Raw genomic sequence first — 20,966 nt, 5'->3', positions numbered from 1 at the left:
TCGTCTTACTCCTCTCAAGAAGGGGATGCCAAAGGACGTAAGAAGAAGAAATGGAGGAGGATGGTTTGATAACGACGACCGGACGAGGTCTCAGAAACTTCTTCTACTCGTCTTTCAATTAAACGAGGTTGCAACGTCGTTCGCCACTTTTTAACAAGGCGCACGAGCGAGCCAGTAGTACTTTCGTGATTTCTTTTCTCTCCTTATCTTTATCTTTCTATTTTCTATTTTTAACAAACATACATACATAGATATGTATAACAAACATATATATATATGTGTGTGTTTGTGTGTATTTGTATGTATGCTCAGTTGGTTACTTCCAAACATTCCTGTTGCTTCTAGCACGAAGAGAAATATTAAAAGCTTTACCTTATAAATATATTAGCATGGCTATAGCAATAGCATTGAAAGAAACGAAAATTCTTCGTATCGCATAAACTAGGTCGTCCTCGTTATATCAAATAACGCGTATATACATATATAACTGTATGCACGTCTGTTTATGCGTATAGGGTGAAATCGTATTACCTAGAAAATGTTAAATTTTAAGGAGAATTTATTCATTTGTTCATGTTCTCGAAAAATATGTGTGTTAGCAATTTATGATATACGAATCGCATAAATCATTTTCTTTTTTTCTTTCTTTCTTTCTTTCTTTCTTTCTTTCTTTTCATTTCTTTTTTCCTTTTCATACTTTTTCTCCTTTTCATCTTTTCTTTCTCCTTTTTTTCGAGCTTTCCCTGTAATTAATTTTGATGTAGATAAAAATAATTTGGTTATACATGAATTCATTCTATATATTTCGTAGCTTTATACCCTCTCAGCTAGCTAGAGATATGTCATTGGACATACGAGATCTTTGCGAACATTATCCTCTTTTATTATTTCCCCTAGCAAAGACAAAAGACAGAAGGTATCATTCTCTTTCTCTCACTTTTGCAAAGTACAGTCCGACGGAACTTCAGCCACAGGATTAATTACGCTCGTCTTTCTCTCCTTCTCTCTCTTTTAGTCCCTTTTTGATTTTTCTCTTCGAAGAAAGTCCTTTGGAAAGTTTTCGAATGGCAAAAGCGAAGAGAGACTTGGCAAAAGGCGCCATACTATTAATCCTTGTCGAAATACGCGTTACTGAGAGGATGAAGAAGAAGGGAAAGAAGAAGAAGAAGATGATGAAGGAAAAGGAGGAGAAAGAGAAGAAGGAAGAAGAAAAAGAAGAGGAGAATCTATTTTGCGTTTTCAAGTTTATCGTTCGCTACTAAGATAATTCCATTTTATTTTTCTCTTCAAAAATATTTACCTATGTAATTACCTTTTGCTTCCATACTTGATCAAAATTACGATTTTCTATTGTACCAAAGTTTGACCTCGTTTTTTTATTTATTCCTTTATTTATTTATTTATGTTTTTCTTTTTAATTTCGTCTTCTGTTTCAAAGGAGATCGTAAAAAGCTTTTTGCCGTTCCGACCAAAAGGAAACGGCCTCCGCGTTCCAAGCTAATTATTTTTCGAAGAGCGAGTAGGATTCTCTTTCTCTCTCTCTTTCTTTCTTTCTTTTTTTCTTTTTTCTTCTTCTTCCTTCTTTCCTTTCTTCTTTTTCGAGATTTTATTACAAACGCGGTGAACTTAGGAAAGGACGAAAGTTCGCGGTAAAAGGGACTTCTACGAAAAATCGAAAGACCACGAGAACTCGTTTCCTCTTTCTCTTCGTTGGAGTTGTCGTCGTTCGACGTTTCGCAGAAACCAAGACCATAGATCCAGTCTGTCTTCAAAGGAACGGCCAGCTTGCTTATTTTTGAGCTCATTCGTTCCGGAAAAGGAAGAGAAAGAAAGGGAAAGAAAGAAAAGGAAAGACAGAACCCACCTTTGTAGGCATCCTTTCTTCAACGATATATACGACAAAAGGACCACCCTATGACGAACATCTTTTCTCTCTTTCTTTCTCTTTTTCTTACTGCATCTATTCTTTTTCTGTTTTTTATCCATCCATCTATCTGTATTATCTCTCTCGTACAATTGATAATTAACTTCGTTGTATCTTCGTCGAATGAATCTTATATCGTAAAAAAACCTTGATTGGTTTATCGATATATCTTATATTTAAATGAAGGAAAAATTACTTGCAGAACGTTTAAATGAAATAATTTAATATTCATCCCGATTTAAGACGAATTACGGTTGTTTCCATTTTGCATGACCAAGTTTGTAATGTCTACTGTGATTCCGTCGAAAGTACTAATTCATTGTCTGTTCGTTTTACAGTGCCACACGGTACGTGTCCGAACAAACATTTATACTCATTAACCAAGACAAGCGGATTTACTCGAATAGCTACCGAAAAACCGTTCTCTTCTCGCAAACTCGACTGTGTATAACTTTTTCTTTTTTTTCTTTCTATTTTTCTATCTTTCTCTCTCTCTTTCTCTCTCTTTATTTCTATCTCTCACTCTCACTCTCACTCTCACTCTCTTATTCTCTTTTATATCTTTTATTTTTTAAATCATAGTCTTTCTTTAACCGTATATTTTTCAACAAGAATTGATGGTGAATTCTACCAACACGCTAATCACATTTTCGTTGATAAAGATCAATCTTGTGATTTTTTTCCTATATGAAATGTTAAAAATTGTTATTCTTTCTCTTTCTTTTTCTTTTTCTCTTTTCTTTCTCTTTTTTTTTTGTTTTAATTTAGAACGATTTTTCAGAAGTTAATGAAACTAATCCAGATAGAGCATACCCATCGCATCGTGATCCCTTGTCTCGAGAATAGTCATCATTGGTGGTATACTGCAAAAAGCCATGAACTCCGCTCACGCTCGTCGTGATTGTTCCATGCTCTTTACGGTATAACAGGGACTTATAGTAACGTGTACTTACTTCTATGTAACCCTGGTTTTTCTTGGAAGAAAAACAAAGAAAAGATTAATTTCGCAAATCTACAAAATAATTTTAATTTATAAAATAACATTAACAAATAGATCTATCACTTTTATAATTCAATTCTTTCATGGAAAAATAAAAAAATAAAAAAATAAAAAATTAAACAAAATCATCTCCCTCATATTCTGGAATAGAAAAATTTTTTTGGAGATTTTGTCGTCGAAATATTTCGTCCATGTATCCGACCGACCCTTCTCGTTCGCATAATTATTGCAGGTGCAACGCAAGGAGGTTATTTCGGCACCGACAAAAGCATTATCATTGTGGTAGGAAGAGAGCAAAAGGGTGCAGAGTCGATGAAGAAAAAGGAAAATAAAGAAAAAAATAGAAAGAGAGATAAAGAGAGAGAGAGAGAGAGAGAGAGAGAAAGAAGAGGACCTTTTGCCTTTATTAGTGGGGGTCCATTCAATTTCGAGTATACCTCGCCTCTCTTTGTACGTCCCTGTGGTACATGGTGAACGAGCACTATGACGTTTAGGGTAGGAGTATGCTTGGTCTCTCGTTCGTGGAGAGTGCAGGACGAGAAAAAGAGGGGGACCTCATGTGGCAACGGCTGTGAACGAAGAGAGAGAAAAAAAGACAGACAGAGAGAGAGAGAGAGAGAGAGAGAGTAATAGAAAGAAAAGAGAGATAGAGAAAGTATGAAGGGTGGTAAGAGAAGGAGGAGGAAAAGGGAAGATCCCGAAAAAAGTGAATGGTGATGCACAGATGCGACGGATGTGACGATGTTCCTGCCTCGATGGACTCTACCCTTGTATGTGTATATGTGTAAATGCGTAGAGAGAAAAAGAGAGAATGAGAGAGAGGGAGAGAGATAGAGAAAACGAGAGATATACGAACGAAAGCTTACACCCACGTGCATCTTCGCAGCGTCAGCTTAAAAGTTAAAAACGAGCATGTCGGAAAGCAACTCCTCCTCCTCCTCCTCCTCCTCCTCCTGCTCCTCTTCCTCCTCCTCCTTTTTCTCCTCCTTCTTTGGCACCGTAGGGAAACTTGGATACTCTTATACATACTTTGCATAGGGATAGGTCTGGCTAGCAGGAAAACGTGAGCAACGAATTCTCGACCCTGAACTTACCAAGGCAGGCTATTTCTGCATATAAACGTGGAGGACAGCTCGGAACACCCAAAGGAAATCCGATATTTTTCCTTCCGGCATCTATTCTTGGGTAAATAGCCATATTTAAGTATACCGTGTCTTTTCTCTCTCTCTCTCTCTCTCTTTCTCTCTCTTTCTCCGTCTCTCTCCCTCTCGTTTTTCTATTTTTTCCTTTCTTTCTATTTTTTTTCATTTTTCTTTTTAATTTCTCTTTTTTCCCTTTTTTATTCCTTTCTTATATAATGCTTCGAATTTTAACATCAAATATTAATTTACGAAGAAGTCTGCATTTGCGCGTTAATGTTCGTACGCTCTATTAATAACTTTATGTAATGTCATTTCTGAATTTCATTCAATCAACTAATTCTATTTCGGTTAATTAGTAATTTCTATTTTAATCCTTGGTTCAAGACGGTACTAATTTTTCAATGGTTTATTTCTTTTCTTCGCGTAAAAAGAGGACGGAAACGACAAGTCACATGGGTATATTCGATAAGATAATCGATTTCTTTCTTATCTATTATTAATAGAGAGAAAAAGAAAAAAAAAGAGAAAGACGGTCTTTCCTAATTACGACAAGTATTATAGGGGAACGAAAAGTCAAACTAAATCGTGTCGATAAAGGCGAGAACGTTAAATGATTTATGTCTTTACGATTAAGATAAGCTCGTTTGAATAAATAGTCTTTAAAACGTTTTCATTCGATTCTTCGTAAATAGCATTTCAATTTACATATTTGTCACAATTACTTGTTACTTTGTAATAAAGAAATTTTATTACAACTCATTTAAGTAGCTAATTTTCATGACTTTTTATAGAATTCGAAGGAGAGAAGAAGAGAGGAAGAGAGAAGGAAATAAAGAAGAAAATTCGAACGTTTCGTCTCAGACAACTCAAACTAATATCATGCCACGTTAGAAAATAACTTTTCCGATGCTGTCGTTCTGGGACGACACAGTAATTGTTTTCTCATCGCGACGGAAAATATTCATCGAGGGCAAAAGTATTATGCCGTGACTTCAATCTCGATTTTCTTTTACGTTTTAATGTCTCATCCAACATGGAAGATGCTTTGCTCAAGAGGTAATTTTATGCGAAGATTATTATTGCAGTAGATTCTAGAAAAAAGAAGAAGAAGAAGAAGAACAAGAAAAATGAATATAAAAAAAAAGAAGGAAAAAGAAAAAAAAGACAAAAGTAAAAAGAAAGAACAAAAAATGAGAAAAAGCAGAAGGGGGTTATACGAAAAGCGGAATAACATGAAAATGATGAAAGTTTCTCACGTGACCTCCCTTAAATTAGAGTAATCATTTTCTTTCTTTCTATCTTCCTTCCCTTTTCTTTTTTTTTCCTTTCTTATATACCTACATACTTATCATTATAAATTCACTTAATTTAACGTAATATTAAAGGCTATAAATAGCAAGAGGTTTACATCTATGATAGGCTATTTCTCATCGAAGTACGGCACCTTTTCTTTTCCTTCTCTTTCCATTTTTTTTTCTTTTCTTTTTCTTTTCTTTTCTTTTCTTTTCTTTTCTTTTCTTTTCTTTTCTTTTCCCTCTTTTTTCTCCTTAAGAATAAAAAGCTCAGTGGATTTAATTAATGATCCTTCCTAACAATTATAAAGACTCTCTCATCTCTTTTGCACGCTCTCTTATATAAACTTCAAAGATTTCGTTTAGCAACTATTATAGAAATGCACAGCGGTGTCTTTGATGTATTTGCGTAAGATTATTAAAAGTAGAGCTAGAAGGATACGATGAAGAAAAACGTCGTTTAAATCATTCCATCGACCAATACGATTAATTTTTGTTTCTTTTTTCCTTTTTCTTTTTTCTCTTCTTTTTTTTTCTCCAACAACTTATTAACTTCGGTAGAGCTTTCCGTTATCGTTTGGAGACCTGCTGTTGGAACTTGAGATCTCTCCCTCTCTCTCTCTCTCTCTCTCTCTTTTCCTCTTTTCCTTTCTTTCTCTCTCTCTCTCTTTCTCTTTCTCCTTTTCTCTTCCAAACTTATTTCGAGCTATCGATCTGCAACGAGGAGACGGTGAAAGCGAGGCTCGAACATTCGAAAGGTCGAACATCTGGAAGCATTTTCGGAGATCGCTCGGAGCGAATAAAAATTTAAGACCAGGCTGTATGTAAGTCGAAGACCATCTCTCTTTATCTCTCTTTCTCCCTCTCTCTCTCTTTCTTTTTTGCGTATTCTCTCTTTTCCTTTTTTTCTGTTTTATTTCAAGAATGCACCTTTATCCAAGATGCATCGATATGAAATTCCTACGTATTTCGTGTGGAACGAAAAAGATTTTCGTTTGGAGCGAGAGAGAAAGAGAAAGAGAAAAAGCGAGAGAGAGAGAGAGAGAGAGAGAGAGAAAAAGAGATATGCAGATAGAAATAGAAAAAAGGAAAGAGAGCGGAAGAAAGATATATGCATGTGGTTAAAACGATCCTCCCGCCGATGGTCGTTTAATGGTATTTTCGAGCAACCTAGAGAATGAAAGAGAGAGAAAGAAAGAGAGAGAGAGAGAGAGAGAGAGAGGGAGAGAAAGAGATGGAAATCTATGAATCGAATCGGGCCACGGATGCAGATTTCTTCGCGGCTTTTCGCTCGATTCCAATTCCAAGCTGTGAAAGCTTCTGGGTTGTCGTCGCGTGAGAACCGATGGCTTCTGCCGCGGCACACCGATATCCGCCTGTAATTTCGTCCTTCGTCGGCAAGTGCCCGGAGATTAAAACTAGTTAGCATTTAGATAAGAGCATTAAACGAGCCGCTACGTTGACAGTGTACCGTTGAAAAGCTATCATGATTTTCGAAAGAAGGAAAAGAGAAAGAAATAGATGGACAGACGGATAGAAAGATAGATAAATAGTTAGTTAAAAAGAAAGAAAGAGAAAGATAAATGCTTTCTCCTCTTTCTTTTTATTTTGTTTCTTTTTTCTTGTTTTTTTTTTTTCTTTGCCCTTTTCTTTCTCTTTTCCCTTCGTTTTCTCATTCTCTTTCCCCTTCCGTCAGCCAACTGGTTGATCTCACATCAGTGGCTATCGTATGGCGACGAAGGACCGACAGACAGACAGGATAAGACCCTAAGATTTCGGTAACCGGACACCATGCCAGCTGTGCCCTGGCTTCGTTATATATATATAGTTATACATATACAACACACAGAGCAGATAAACAGATTCACGGTATACATACATACGTACGTACATATATACACACGTTCTCTAAGAAATTTCGAACACATTCGCGACTATGTAACTACATACATCAGTTCCAATATACATGTGTATCTTTGTAATTATTTAACGAGACTAGTTCACAAACGTCCTATCTTTGACAAGTATATCAAAAGATATAAAGAGGCCGGTCGTACTTCGACAATCGTTAATGTTTAATAAACCTTTCGTAGAATCACACGATGATATCTTTTTCGTTCATCGACGTGTTCTGTCGCACCGGCCTTATGATTTATAAATTTATTTCGAACATAGAACGAGTCTGCCTTCGAAAGCTTGTCGCTATCGTTTTTAGGGACACCAACGTTAACGTGGCTCGTCACAAACCTATGCATTCATCGTCACGAAAGCAATTCGTTGGCTGGGAATTTCGACGAAAAAGGGAATTGCTAAAGTTTCGTTTGATGTACTACTCGTGTCTCAACATTCTTCAAATATCTGTGAATTTTGGAGTATATATGAATGAAGTATACGTGTGACACGTATATGTGAATATGACGTGTGTGTGTGTGTTTTTTTTCCACGAATCTTTTATTATCAGGATAAAAAATTGGCTTTTTAATTTAACGAGATTTTTTTAAAAAAGTGAAATATTTGTTCGAATAAAAAAGAAAAAATCTATTACATCGACTATTTCACCGAATGAATTTATTATATATACATATAAATCATGTAGTTAATCACTAAAATATAAAAATCACGTGGGAAAATAATTACAGATGATATATAAATTATCACGTAAATGAAAGTCGTAAGTGAAATGCTTGTGATGAAAAAGAAAAGAAAAAGAAACACAGCAACGGAGTAGAAGATTTTTAAATAATGTTGAAGAAACGAGAAAAAGATGTCGTCGATCGATCGTGGCTGCAATGTTGTAATAATAAAACACGCGTGATAACGAACTCATATACCAACCTACTTCTCAATTATACATGTACAGTCGTTGTAAAAAGCTTCTGAGAAATCTAATGAATAAATAATTCAATAGATATGTACAATAAGAATCCTAGTTACGATATTAAAAGTGTAATGATATCGAGGTAACGATACCTCTGTGTCTTTCCACTTCCAAAAAAATTATTATCCAGATTCATGCCTTACATAAATTCATTGAATTGCATTCGTTCGTTCTATTATCCTGATTACAATCCATTTTTCAACGGCTCTCAATGGATCTTGCATTTTATATCCCATGCTCTTTCATCCCCGTAGACTCGTAAAACGCAAAACGAACGAGGACGTTCAGAGGACAACGATGAGACAAATGCACGATCCATTTCGTAAATAACGTGAATTAATAGAAAGAAAGAAGAAAAAAAAACTGACGACTACGACGACAACGACGACGACGACGAGGATTGATCGATCCGATAGTTAGAAATATAAATTGCAATGGAATAACAAATAACGTACCTATATTAAATCATTGACGATTTATTTGTTCATTTTTGCTCTCTTTTTTCTATAGATTTTTTTAATGACCGAATCATTTAAATCGTGAAACAACATAGATAAAATCCTATGATTATCTCCATCAGGTTCGTAAAGCGACGACTAGTATCCCTACAAAGGGATGAGTTTGGTCGCGTCAAAGCGAGGACGTCACGAGACAGACTGATATAGCCTCATTACAACACACGCTTTTCGTTATGCATACGCAATTAAGAGCCCTTCGCTAGACAGACAAACTGTACATATGGATATAGATGTGTATATATAGACATATATGTATATTATACATGTCTATATTACATATAGATACCTAAGTACGAGTAAGTCGGTATTTTCACGAATAATCTTAAAAAACGAAACTGCCTGGACAGAGTCGAGCATTTGTAAGCACGAAGGACCTCTCAAAGGATACGAGAGAGGATACGAAATTTTGGATAGTAGTAGCAAGAACGAACGGTTTGTAGAAGAAGAAGAAACGTTGGGATTTCATAGATCCAAAGGAACGAAAGGATGACTGAGTAGTGTATTCCAAGAGTAGTTTGAGATGGAGAGAGAGAGAGAGAGAGAAGGAGGGAGAAGTAAGGAGGAATGGAACGTTATGCTCCAAAATTAACACCGAACGAACGGGGGATACGGACCCTCGGACGTTTGCCATGGATACCGATTAGCAGTATTCATGTGCATTCCGCACGGAATACACGTGTCTGGCTTTGAACGTCATTTCCATTCAATCGAGATCCCATTTCCCATCGGCCCCATCCGACGCGCGGTCGCGTCGATCGGACCTTCGAAACGAATCTCGACATCGTAGGTAGGTAGGTAGGTAGGTAGGTAGTTACGTAGGTAGATAGGTAGCTAGCCTAGCTAGCTATGTACGCGTGAACACGTTTCGTTTAGCTTAGCATGGCACTCTAATGAAACGCTATCATAGGTGTCGATCGACGAGAATTTCTGATGTGTGATGTTCCAATTCGTCGATCCTTTCGATATTAAAAATTTCTTATATTCCGAGGATTTCGAAACTTTCCCACAAATATATCGAACATAGTGTTGAATATAAAATATCGAAACGTTCCAATTTGTCAATTAGTGTCTAATCCAGCAGAGAATGAATTTCAAAGATAATGTATATTTGTGATCTTGAAAAATGATTTTTATTTGATGGAATTAACATGAGGAGGATAACGTATTAGGTATATCGAATTTGATATGTAAGTATTAAAGAGTTCCTGGAACAGCTGTTCGCTGTAAATGACGTTGTTGGCAGCTGTAGCGTCCATGGAAAAGAAGCCTCCTCGAGCGTTCTGAGTTCACCCCTATCGTAACCGGTCACCCCCGCTTTTTTTATGGAACACTGTCGGCGGCATAAGACCCTTTAATAAATTCTCCCAGAAAGACCTTTGACTCACAATGTCAGGCAAGGGCCGTAGTACTGCCCTGTTCGTGTAGGTACAGTCATCGCGAAAAACTTACTCTGGTCTCTTCTACACCTCCACCACCTCCTCCACCTTCTCCTCCTCCTCCTCCTCCTTCTCCTCCTCCTCTTCCTCTTCCTCCTCCTCTTCTCTACGTTCTCTGCAACGCTGCTGTCTAGACGCCGGCACCTGTATTATTGATCGTGCCGCGCCAATGGGATTTTCATCCCACTCACGTAAAACGTCCAACTTTCGCCTTTTCGTCCTTTTCTATCTCCTATATCCTCTTCTATCTTCGACGACTTACTTCCGGTAACACTCTTGATCGAGAGAATCGATAACTTCAAAGCTTCGTTATCGTATCATCGATATCATATCGAGTGTTGGTAAAAGACATGAGAATTTTTCAAAATATCAAACCTCTTTCTCTCTCTCTCTCTCTCTCTCTCTCTCTCTCTGTCTTTCATCATCATAGATAAATCATTTTAACTTTATTAAAAAAAAATTTATTTTAAAGATAATTCAAATGAATAGAAATATTTGTCAAAGTTCCGAATGACATTAACGAAACAATACGATAGTATCTGTTATTGTATTTTTTAGAAAAAAGATAGAAACTACTGGGGAAAGTGTGAGTACATTTTGTTCGAGTAAATCGATACCCTTACAAATTTTTTACGGTAGAATGCAGTACACAGAGCTATAGCAGCATAAATCTCCCGATGGAACTAGAAGACTTTTTATTTGCAAATAAAAACTAGAATTGTAACTTCAATCAAAAGTTAAACGAGTACCGCAAACTTTATGATACGTCCTTTCGGAAGCTCGAAGTCGTAAACGCGTCAAACTAAATTTCGTTTTCCGTTTAGGTAACGTTGGTAGGTAAGTAATTGAAATAATTTCATTCTCTTGTTCCTCCATTCTGTTGCATATCTCTACTTCCACGTTCTTACGCGACCTCGACGTCGTTAGACGCTTTTAAGATAATGATTAATGTGCAACGTACGAGTTTCCCTTAACAGACAGAAAGAGAGAGAGAGAGAGAGAGAAGTTGGGCTCGTAAGCGGAAATTACGTGGCATAAAAGCGACTCGAAGGGGAATATAAAAATAGTAGCATGGACATGCTACACCTTCTCTTCAGATTAGATGAAATTTAATCATTACCAAGGATTTTGCTCTCGACCACGGACCCAAAAGGAGTTTTTTGCGTAAACGTAAGAGCTTCTTGCTTGGTTCCGCTTAGTCCGTAATTACTTCTCGAATGACTCATCTAAACCGCTTTGTCGGGTATTACCGAATTTGCGTCTATCCACGATTAGCTTCTACAAATTTCTAGAGAAAGACGATGTTACCGATCGTGAATGAAAGATAGATAGAGAGATTAGATTGGAATAAGGATTATAGTTGTAATTAAAAAAGAAAAAGAAAAGAATAAGAAAAAAAATCTTGATAAGTAATATTATTTATTATACGCGATCTTACTTACTTTTTCTAATTCTATAAAAATTTTTGATATGACTGTATGTACGTATATTTATATACACATTTGTGTGCACGCGCGCGTGTGTGTGTATACTAATATATGTTTACAAAATAATATGATATGGATACGTATTGTTTACTTATTTTTTATAATCACATGAAGAATATCTTCCAATTTCCAAGAAAACATTCCCTCTATTTATTCCGTAATAAATTCTGATAAGTTCCAGTCGTTAGAGGTCACCCTGGTGTGGTAGGAAAGCAGTCCATCGTATTACCATCGTCGCTTCTATTACGATAGAAAAACATTCGGAGTGGTGTGGCTAGTACGATAGTATTAGTAGTAGCAATAGTAATAGAAGTACCTTAGAACGATACGTTTCGTAACGATCTCCGTTTAGATCGGTGCTACGTCTCAATTTGTCGCAATGTCGTTCCTTTCTTGTCCTTTACGTTCCATTTGGTCTATATAGTAGTTGTTACTCTTCCGAAGGTATGAATGTATATACATATATACGTTCTTACATATTCGTGTACGTGAGAGAGAAGAGGAAAATCTACCCTTCTGAAAATATTCTTATAGAGTCGTTGTTCTCGAGAAAGAGAGACGAAAGAGACGAGAGAGACGAGAAAGAGAGATAGAAGATGGTTTGCACATTTCTCGCATAAAACCGCGAAGTGAGAGCGCGTGCCAAGTGGATTTTCGATATTCTCAACGTAGCGATGAGAGAAGGAAAGAGAAGGAAAAGGAATACGTGAGTATAGAGAAAGCAAACTAGTGAATGAGAAAGAGAGAGAGAGAGAGAGAGAAATAGTGTCGTGTCACCGCAATCGCATACAGTCCGATGTTTTACGAGAAGGCTTTATCGTGTTTACGAGAAGCTTCGCCATAAATACTAGCTCCGAATACGAAACACCAAAGGAAAAGAGAGAGAGAGAGAAGGAAAAAAAGAGAGAAAGCTTGAGTTTCTACTTCATTCCACAATATCCATTCGATCAACAAACTCTTGGATTACGTCGTAACGTGACAAACGTCTGAATGGTTACTTTCAACTTGAGAATCGAAACTATAGATTAGGTCAATTTAAATGCAAATAACTTAGAAACTTAGAAAACGTTGACGTTGTTGAAAAAAACTTGTATTTTTATTCTCTCTCTCTCTCTCTCTCCGTCTTTCTTTCTCTGTTTCTCTTTTACTGCTTAATCATGATCGGCTAGCAAGCCGGAGCTTGTCAATTAACTCCTTCCGATATCGGTTAAAAGGCCGGTAATTAGCGCGCATGTGTAAATCGCGTATCTGGCATGGCAGTAACGAGCCTACCGGCTGCCAGTGTTCGTAGCAGAGAAGGGCCACCTAGTACCTAACGAGCAGTTGCCATTTTAAATAAGCGATTAACTTTCTTCGCGCTTGATCTCGTCGTCTTATTAAGATTGATATTTTAATGGTGACTTTAATTATTATTACGTCGATCATTTGTATATTTTGTATGTGCGTGTGAATGTGTGTGCGAGTGCGTGTGTGTATATGTATGTGTGTACTACAGGTCTATAGGTATACATATATATATATATTTTTTTAATACAATAATATCAGTTTAATTATTCGTTATCGTCGATTAAACTTCGGTTCAATTTTAAGCAGGTATTTATTATTTGGCATAGAGCGTAGTCAAGACATAGTCACAATAAATTACTATTAATAAATCAATATGATACACTTACGTCTTAAATCATCATTCTTGTTCGTACTCTCTTTTTTTCTCTAGCACATTTTTCCCCTCGAACCATTTCCCCATAACCACATTCGTCTTTAGATATAAAAGTGCAAATGAAAGGAAAAAAGTGGTGATCTATGTATGAGGAAACGACGAACGATTCGAACGGAGGTAGCACAGTCAGCGTGCGCTTTGGCAAACTTGAAAAACTTGCGTCTGCGTTAGGAACGAAGATGGAGTGGGAGTTAGTAGTGGCGAGTCTCGAAGCATTTTCAGACGCGAGTCGTGCTCGATAGGCGAGTGGTCGCCCCTGAAATGACTAGTGGAGACTGCCTGCCGAGATGAAGGTGGAGGTGAAGGGCCTCGAAAGCTGCCAGAGGGTGCTGAAGGGCTCGGAAGAGTGGCGCGTGAGGGTGACGAGTGCCGCGGCAGCGTTTCTATTCGAGTATCGTGCAACGGAGACGCAGAGAACGGCCGATCCCGAGCTATGACGACGTCGACGACGACGATTTATTCGAATAAGTGCGGGACTTCGACGAGACGAACGAGGAGGAAAAGAAAGAACGATTACCAACCTCTTTTTTTATTTTTACTTTCTCCCTCTCTCTCTCTTTCTTTCTTTCTTTCTTTCTTTCCTTCTTTCTCTCTTTCTCTCTTTCTCTTTATGTCTGTCTTTTTCTTTGTCTTTTGCTGTAGAACCCGCGCTGGGACAATCGAGTCTGGATGACGACTTCGTGTCCCTTTTAATTTTACCACCCTTCCTTCTCTCTTCTTTTTTTTCTTTTTTCTTTTCTTCTTCATCTTCTTTTTTTTTCTTTCTTTTGTTCTCCCTTTCGCCCTACCAACGACTCCAATCGAGTATTCGTGTTTCAAAGATTACCTTACGTACAGAGACTATTTCCCATCCTCTACATTTCTTCTTCCCTCCTTTGACGTTATCGCCGATTAACCGACTTAACGAGTCGCATTTCCTCCTCCAGACACGATCTAACCATTTATCGCTTTACGATTCCGCCGCCTTCATCGTTATCGGGAAGAGTGCGAACTCCGTGTATACGAAACACGAGAGGGTGCCAAAGGGTCTAATTCGATCCACGTCTAATTTCATTTGCCACGTCGCTTCTTCTTTCTTTTTGTGTCGAGGGAAGGGGGAAGATGATAAAAAGAAAGAAAAAAGAAGGAGCAAAAAAGATATGTGGTCAGAGCAACCCGTCTAAAGATGATGAACTAGCTCGTTGCAGGGTTCCCTTCGAAACTGGATCTCATTGTCATCCACCTTCCTTCTCTTTCCCCTAGCACGCGCAAACGCACGCACATATACATATACATATATGTACACACAAACAGACACACACGCACACATACCTTCGCACGTCGGATATTGATTGCAGCACGCTCGGTGACTTACGATTTATGTCGCCGGAACCGTGGCCGGAATAACTGATGTCACGCCGAAAATTCACTTTTTTCTTCTATACCACCTGCGTCACCATGAATCCTACCTGACAACCGGAATCGTCTTAGAGAGAAACCCCTTACTTTCTTCTTACCCCCACATTCTTTCTCAACCTACACACTTACAAAATAGCCTCACTCTTCTCCATTAGAAGTTTAACTAGGAAAAACGTTGGAATTTGAAGGTACCAAATTTATCAACGACCAAGCAAAAACATAAACGATATCTTTTGATGGAATTTTTCTTAATTACGACGTTTAATTCAATATAACTCGTACGATTTTATTTTATTTTAAATCGATTTGATTTGATTTCTTGAAATATGACGATAGAAAGCCAATAGAAAACTTCTTCCTTGGAGAAATTGAAATTTTTCTAGGTGTTCTTCGAATATCTCGAATTTAATAACGTCTATAATAATTCATTGAATTTCATTGAAGTGATTTACTTTCAATTTAATCGCTTTAAATTTTCTAACTTAACGAACGTCTCTTGTCCGACGTTTATCGATATAATTTTACATTTAACGATAACGATCTCATATCGTAGATAGTTCGTGTTAAAGTTCTAACGTTGTTCAGTTAATCAAAACCATCGATAGAGTACGTCGACTTTATAGCGACGACAGAATGTAATATGAATTATCCTAAGCAACACTAATTATGAATCAGCGTGAAAGAGAAATTAGAAAGGGAATAAATTGTTAGATGGTAACAATGTGTCGTTAACGTTCTAAACTTTTCACAGTTCAATTTTAAAACTTAGAAACGTGTGTGGAATTTAATAAACAACTTTTACTAATTTTCCCATGATTATCGCTAAAAATAGTTATTGAAATTTCGCGAATAACTTTCGACTAACGTGAAATTACGATTTTTATATAGATAATTTTTTTTACAATAAAATTGTACCTTCTCTCTCTTTCTCTCTCTCTCTTTTTGTCTGTCTTTCAAAAAGATTTTAAACGGTCCCTTTGCGCTAACTTTTACGAAAGAGCTCCGTGGGAATTCGAAGGATCGAACTCTTTTAAGACTCTTAGACTTACGCGGATTATGGTACATCACGTATTCAATTTTCACACGAGAAAGGGTCAAAGAGGAGGGAGTGGGTTCTATAATTTGATGGCTGATATATCCCAAGGTTGAGCTAGAAAACTTATAATTTTGGTAGCTAGAAAGAGGTGAATGAATCAAGTGAACTTGTATGCAGGATAAAGAGAGAGAGAGAGAGAGAGAGAGAGAGAGAGAGAGAGATAAAGAGAGAGTGAAAAAAGGAGAGTGAGAGAGATATATAAAAAGAGAGTGAAAAAAGAGAGAGACAGAAAAAGAGAGTTTGAAAGAACCGTATAAGGCTGAGATAATTTCCGCGATAAGACTCTTGCCCCGTATTACCCTACTAGTTAATAGGATCTGCGTTACTAACTTAGTTTGAAACTTAGTCGGACTTCTCGAGAGTAAAGAGTCTTCTCTTATGCTCGGTCTCTTTCTCTCTTATTTGGCCCGTCGCGATAGATTACCGTCGCCTGCAAAGAGCCGGAAATCATTGTGCACTTTGATTCTCAAATTTCACTAACCTTCTTCTCACCACATCATCTCTCTTCCCACTCTCTCTCTCTCTCTCTCTCTCTCTCTCTCTCTCTCTCTTTCTCTCTTTCTCTCTCTCTCTCTCTCTCTCTCTCTCTCTCTCTCTCTCTTTTCGCTTTAAATCTCTCTAAAATCTTCTTTTTCTCTTTTTCAAAGCCACGCTAATCCTCCTAGAATTAATCTCGAAAAGTAAGCCGTGCAAATTTTCGAAACTATGAAGATAAAAAGAAAAATAGAGAGAAAGAAAAAGAAAGAAAGAAAAAGAGAGAAAGAGAAAGAGAGAGAGAGAGAGAGAAATTCAACAAATTCGGGATAAATTAATGGTGAAAGTAATAAAATTAGTAAAAGTAACTTTATATCGTTGATAATTTCTTTTAACGTTACATAATAATATGTTTCTACCTCGTGATAAGATCTTCCGGCTTGTGTAGACATTAGATTGATATCTCCTGCGAAAATAATCATTATAAACATTGAATGAAACAGTGACGAACAAATTGCATCGATTTGTCAAAGAAATTACGTACGACAGGCGACAGGGAATCACACGATCCCATTGTCTTTTTCTCTGCCGTTTTGCATCGATTATTTTTATCTCTTTTCCTCTCTTTCTCTCTCTTTCCTTCTCTCACGTTCTCTACAATAGCAGTATCCTTTCGTTACTTCTTTACACGTTACGATACAATAGCAATGGGGTGGAGCTTGGGGGTATTTGGGTCGATTCTTTGAGAATCGAGCATACTCGAATCTTTTCTTCGTACTCTTTTTCAATGAAAGGACATTTTCACTTTGGGTACGTACCTACTCGCACAAACGTACAGAAATTCACGTATACAGAAAGAATGCCAACATCTACGTAAACATAGGTACATATATTTTGTGTTTTTCCATTGAAGACAAGGCAACGTCATTGAAAGTCCTTCCTTTGTTGGCAAAACTCGTTTTCACGTATACACGAGGGCGAATCAACGCGTGAGCTCACAGGATGCCGTGTTAAAAAGCGAGCTACATGGTGCGAGCTAGAAACGGTATTTCTCGACGGTAGTTCTCGACAAGGAACACCGTAACCGCATGCCAAAGTGTTCACCACGCTCCTCGACTCGACTACATGCAGTCCCACGTGGTTTCTTCTCCCTTCAAAAACGGAGTTGGTACGTACTAGCTTTCTCTCTCTCTCTTTTTCTTTCTCTCTATCTATCTACCTATCTCTCTCTCCGTCTCTCTCTCTCTTTCTCTCTCTTTCTCTCTTTCTCTCTCTTTCTCTCTCTATCTATCTCCTCTTTCCCTCTTTCTCTTTTCATCCTGGTTCTCTGCTAGGACCTGAAACTATTCGATCGTTTGCATGTTTTCTATCCGAAACTCTTGTAACGTGCTCCTCGTCGTTTTAACTCTCTCTTTCTCTTTCTCCGAGCTTAAAACTCTTAAATAAAGATAAAGGTCGATTTTCCCTAGATGAATTCTACTAATCAAGATAGAGTTTCAACTTTATTAGTTCGTTGAATGAGAAGAGGAAGGAAAAGGAAGATTCATAATTTTCATCTTTTTTTGACTTAGTTGATATATACATACATATATCTATATATCTATCTATTTATCTATTTATATATATATATATATATATGTATGTATGTATGTATATATAGATAGATAGATTTCAATAGAAAATAATTTAACACGATTGAAAAACGAAGATTGTCTTTAAAGGTAAAGTCGATAGATGATCGATAATCTCAGTGTGACTCTCTTCTATCCTATAAGCGACGAGCTGGATTACCGTTCAATTTGCTCCTTCGATTACTACGTCTTAACTCGGATTCAAGAATTATTGGACCCTAAAATCAGATACCGTTAATCGCTTCGATGGCTTCCCTCGGTTACCACTGCCTCGTTGTACTACCTGCTACTATACGTAGGTATATGTATTCTCTTCCGAACGTCATTAATCTCCGCGATGCTTTATGCTTTATCCGGAAGTAAATGTATCGTGAGAATAATAGCATCGAGAAGGTCTAAGTGGAAGCTTATTTTTATGACGATACGAACGATTAATTCCAGTTACGAGTGCTATTCTATCGGTCAAATCGATTCATTTGACTTTTATAAGTACAAATTATGTTTATTGACTTACTAGGTGTGTTTTCAATTATCGTGTATCTAAAATGTTAGTATATACGATCAACGATTATTATATATTATATACCAAATAATTATTTGATACGCGATTACATTCAAGATTACTTCGTCCTTATACGTTTCGTGTTTCCCTTCGCATCGTAGTATTATATAATCCTTACGTATGCGCTTTATCCTTATACGTTCTCACGAGCGAAAATCTGATTAAGAGTTTCTGGTAAATGATAAGAGGATAAGGAAGTTTTAGTTTTAAATGCTTTCACTAATGGCGGCTTTTACTTCACATGGTCGTTGGATTTTTTTTCTCTCTTTCTCTTCTTTTATTTTTTTTTAACGAATTTCGACGAATATTGCGTAGAAAAACAAATCGTATCGATCGAAAATCGATAGGAAAAAATAAAATTCATAGGTATTTGCATACGTGAAATATAATAAAATGGAAATCATTTTTAACGAAACGAATGAGAGAAAGGAAAACGATTAGAACGCGAATCTCGCAAATGAATTTTCTAAATGACATGAAGCCAGTACGACGTGAAACATAACGGATTTATCGGTTTTGTGGTTTCGGTCTATCAACCGAAAAGCCGCACGTCACTACCGGAAGCCAGGCGTGACCTCGCGAACTCTGACCACCATGGAAAGCACGCAGATGTCATCCTTGTTATTTCGAAGAATACATCGTGTGTAGAAAAAGATCTCGATGATTAGAAAACGATTCATACTGCGTACAGGTTCAACACTTTTATTTTAACAATTTTCATAGTTATACTCTGCATTTCGAGATAAAGTCAAAATTACTTGTTTTATTTTCACTGTTTATTTAATCCGATTCGAAAAATGAAACGAATGATATTTGTTAGGATTAATTTTTCTTTAAAAAATTATTAAAACTTACGATCACTTTTGACCCTTTTTTTAAGCGACAAACATCATCCAAGTCACTTAAGTTAGAGTCGAACGCATTTCTGTCAAATATGCACGTACTACACGAGGAAAGATGCAAAAGTGTTAACTCTTTAGGGGGCAGAAAGATTCTTCTCTAGGGGTTCCTCTGCCAACTTTGCTTAGACAGATCTGATTTATACGCAAAGGCGGGTTTTGGTTTGAAGAAACTTATCTCTACCTCTTTCTCTCTCTGTCTCTCTCTCTCTCTCTCTCTCTCTCTCTCTCTCTCTCTCTCCGTCTGTTTCTGTCTCACTCTTTCTTTCTCTCTATCTATCTCAAGCTTACTCTTATCATTCCTCACACTTTTCTCAACGAAACTCACAGACTTAGTTTTCTTCGTTATACGACCCCACGTAGCATCCTTGCCTAAAACAGTACCTTCCCTTTGCCCTTTACGCGTCTTGCTATCAGATTTAATGCTTATGCCTCGACGCTTTACCTTTCTGGTCTTCTGTCACTTGGCACTCAGCTTTGCAAGATAAGAAAGCATCTACCTCTTTGATACTGCACTTCCAAACGTTATTTCCTTCGTCGTACGTTTCAACGAGATTGAAGCTCAAGATTGAAGCGGGCTATGTAAAAGTTCGAAAATAGATAGATGGAAAGAAAGAGAGAGAGAGAGAGAGAGAGAGAGAGAGAGAGAGAGAGAGAGAGAGAGAGAGGAACTACGTTCCTAGAAAATCTTACATACATTTAATATCCTTAAATTCCTCTTTTTAAGCACATATTTATTATTTATTTACAAGTTTTTCGAGTATATACTCGCTAAGATAGTCTTGTAGATGAACTTATTTATCAAATAAATAGATATTCCATAATAGTTTTAAATCAATACGTTCGAACAAGTAAGAAAAATATTACTGGAGAATAAATAAATAAACAAAAAAAAGACTGTAAGCATTGCTATTAAATCCTATAGAAGATTCACAATTGTGTTCTATACTTTGAAAACCGCTGGTCAAATAAAACGAACAATTTTCTGTCAGGTGAGCGTTAAAGGAGTATTCGTACGAGTTTCACAGATGCACTGAGTGTATCTCCGTTCTACGCGCCAATTCACTTGTATCTCCGTTATACGCGCTCTCAACAGTAACGACAACAACAACAACAACAACCACAACAGCAACAACAATAACAACAACCATACTACAGTAACAAAAACAACAACAACAACAGGCAAACATGCGACGAGGCGAATTTTGTATAGTGATGGTGGACGACTGCTATCCGACGCTTACGAGATCTGCCTGTGTAAACACGTCCATCCAATACTTTGTAGGAGAGGGTGAAACTAGAGAGAGGGGGTGAGATTGGAAGTGTAAGGGGCTGGACTACAGGGGAGGGGGGAGAATGAAACGTACGACAACAGGGAGCATTGTCGGACTGACAAACTGGCGCGAGGACTCACCGAGGGTAGTTTGACCCCTCCCGTGTCCTCGCGTTGTCCTGTAGAAACGTCACAACTTTCTCTCGCTCATTCACCATAGTCATTCACACATGATG

The 20,966-nt window shown here is 37.2% G+C and overlaps 1 long non-coding RNA gene across 1 annotated transcript; it reads right to left on the bottom strand.

Annotated features, from left to right (window-relative positions):
• Positions 1-11,693: 11,693 nt before the first annotated feature.
• On the bottom strand, positions 11,694-14,628 carry LOC127064654 (uncharacterized). The gene is made up of 3 exons (XR_007781747.1): positions 13,351-14,628; positions 11,994-12,193; positions 11,694-11,917 (listed from the first exon to the last, which is right to left on the bottom strand). It is a non-coding gene; the product is annotated as an uncharacterized LOC127064654 (long non-coding RNA).
• Positions 14,629-20,966: the final 6,338 nt, after the last annotated feature.

The sequence above is a fragment of the Vespula vulgaris genome, chromosome 6, assembly GCF_905475345.1.
Source record: "Vespula vulgaris chromosome 6, iyVesVulg1.1, whole genome shotgun sequence".
In the NCBI taxonomy this organism is placed as follows: domain Eukaryota; kingdom Metazoa; phylum Arthropoda; class Insecta; order Hymenoptera; family Vespidae; genus Vespula; species Vespula vulgaris.
This window is presented reverse-complemented; position numbering and strand designations above follow the sequence as displayed.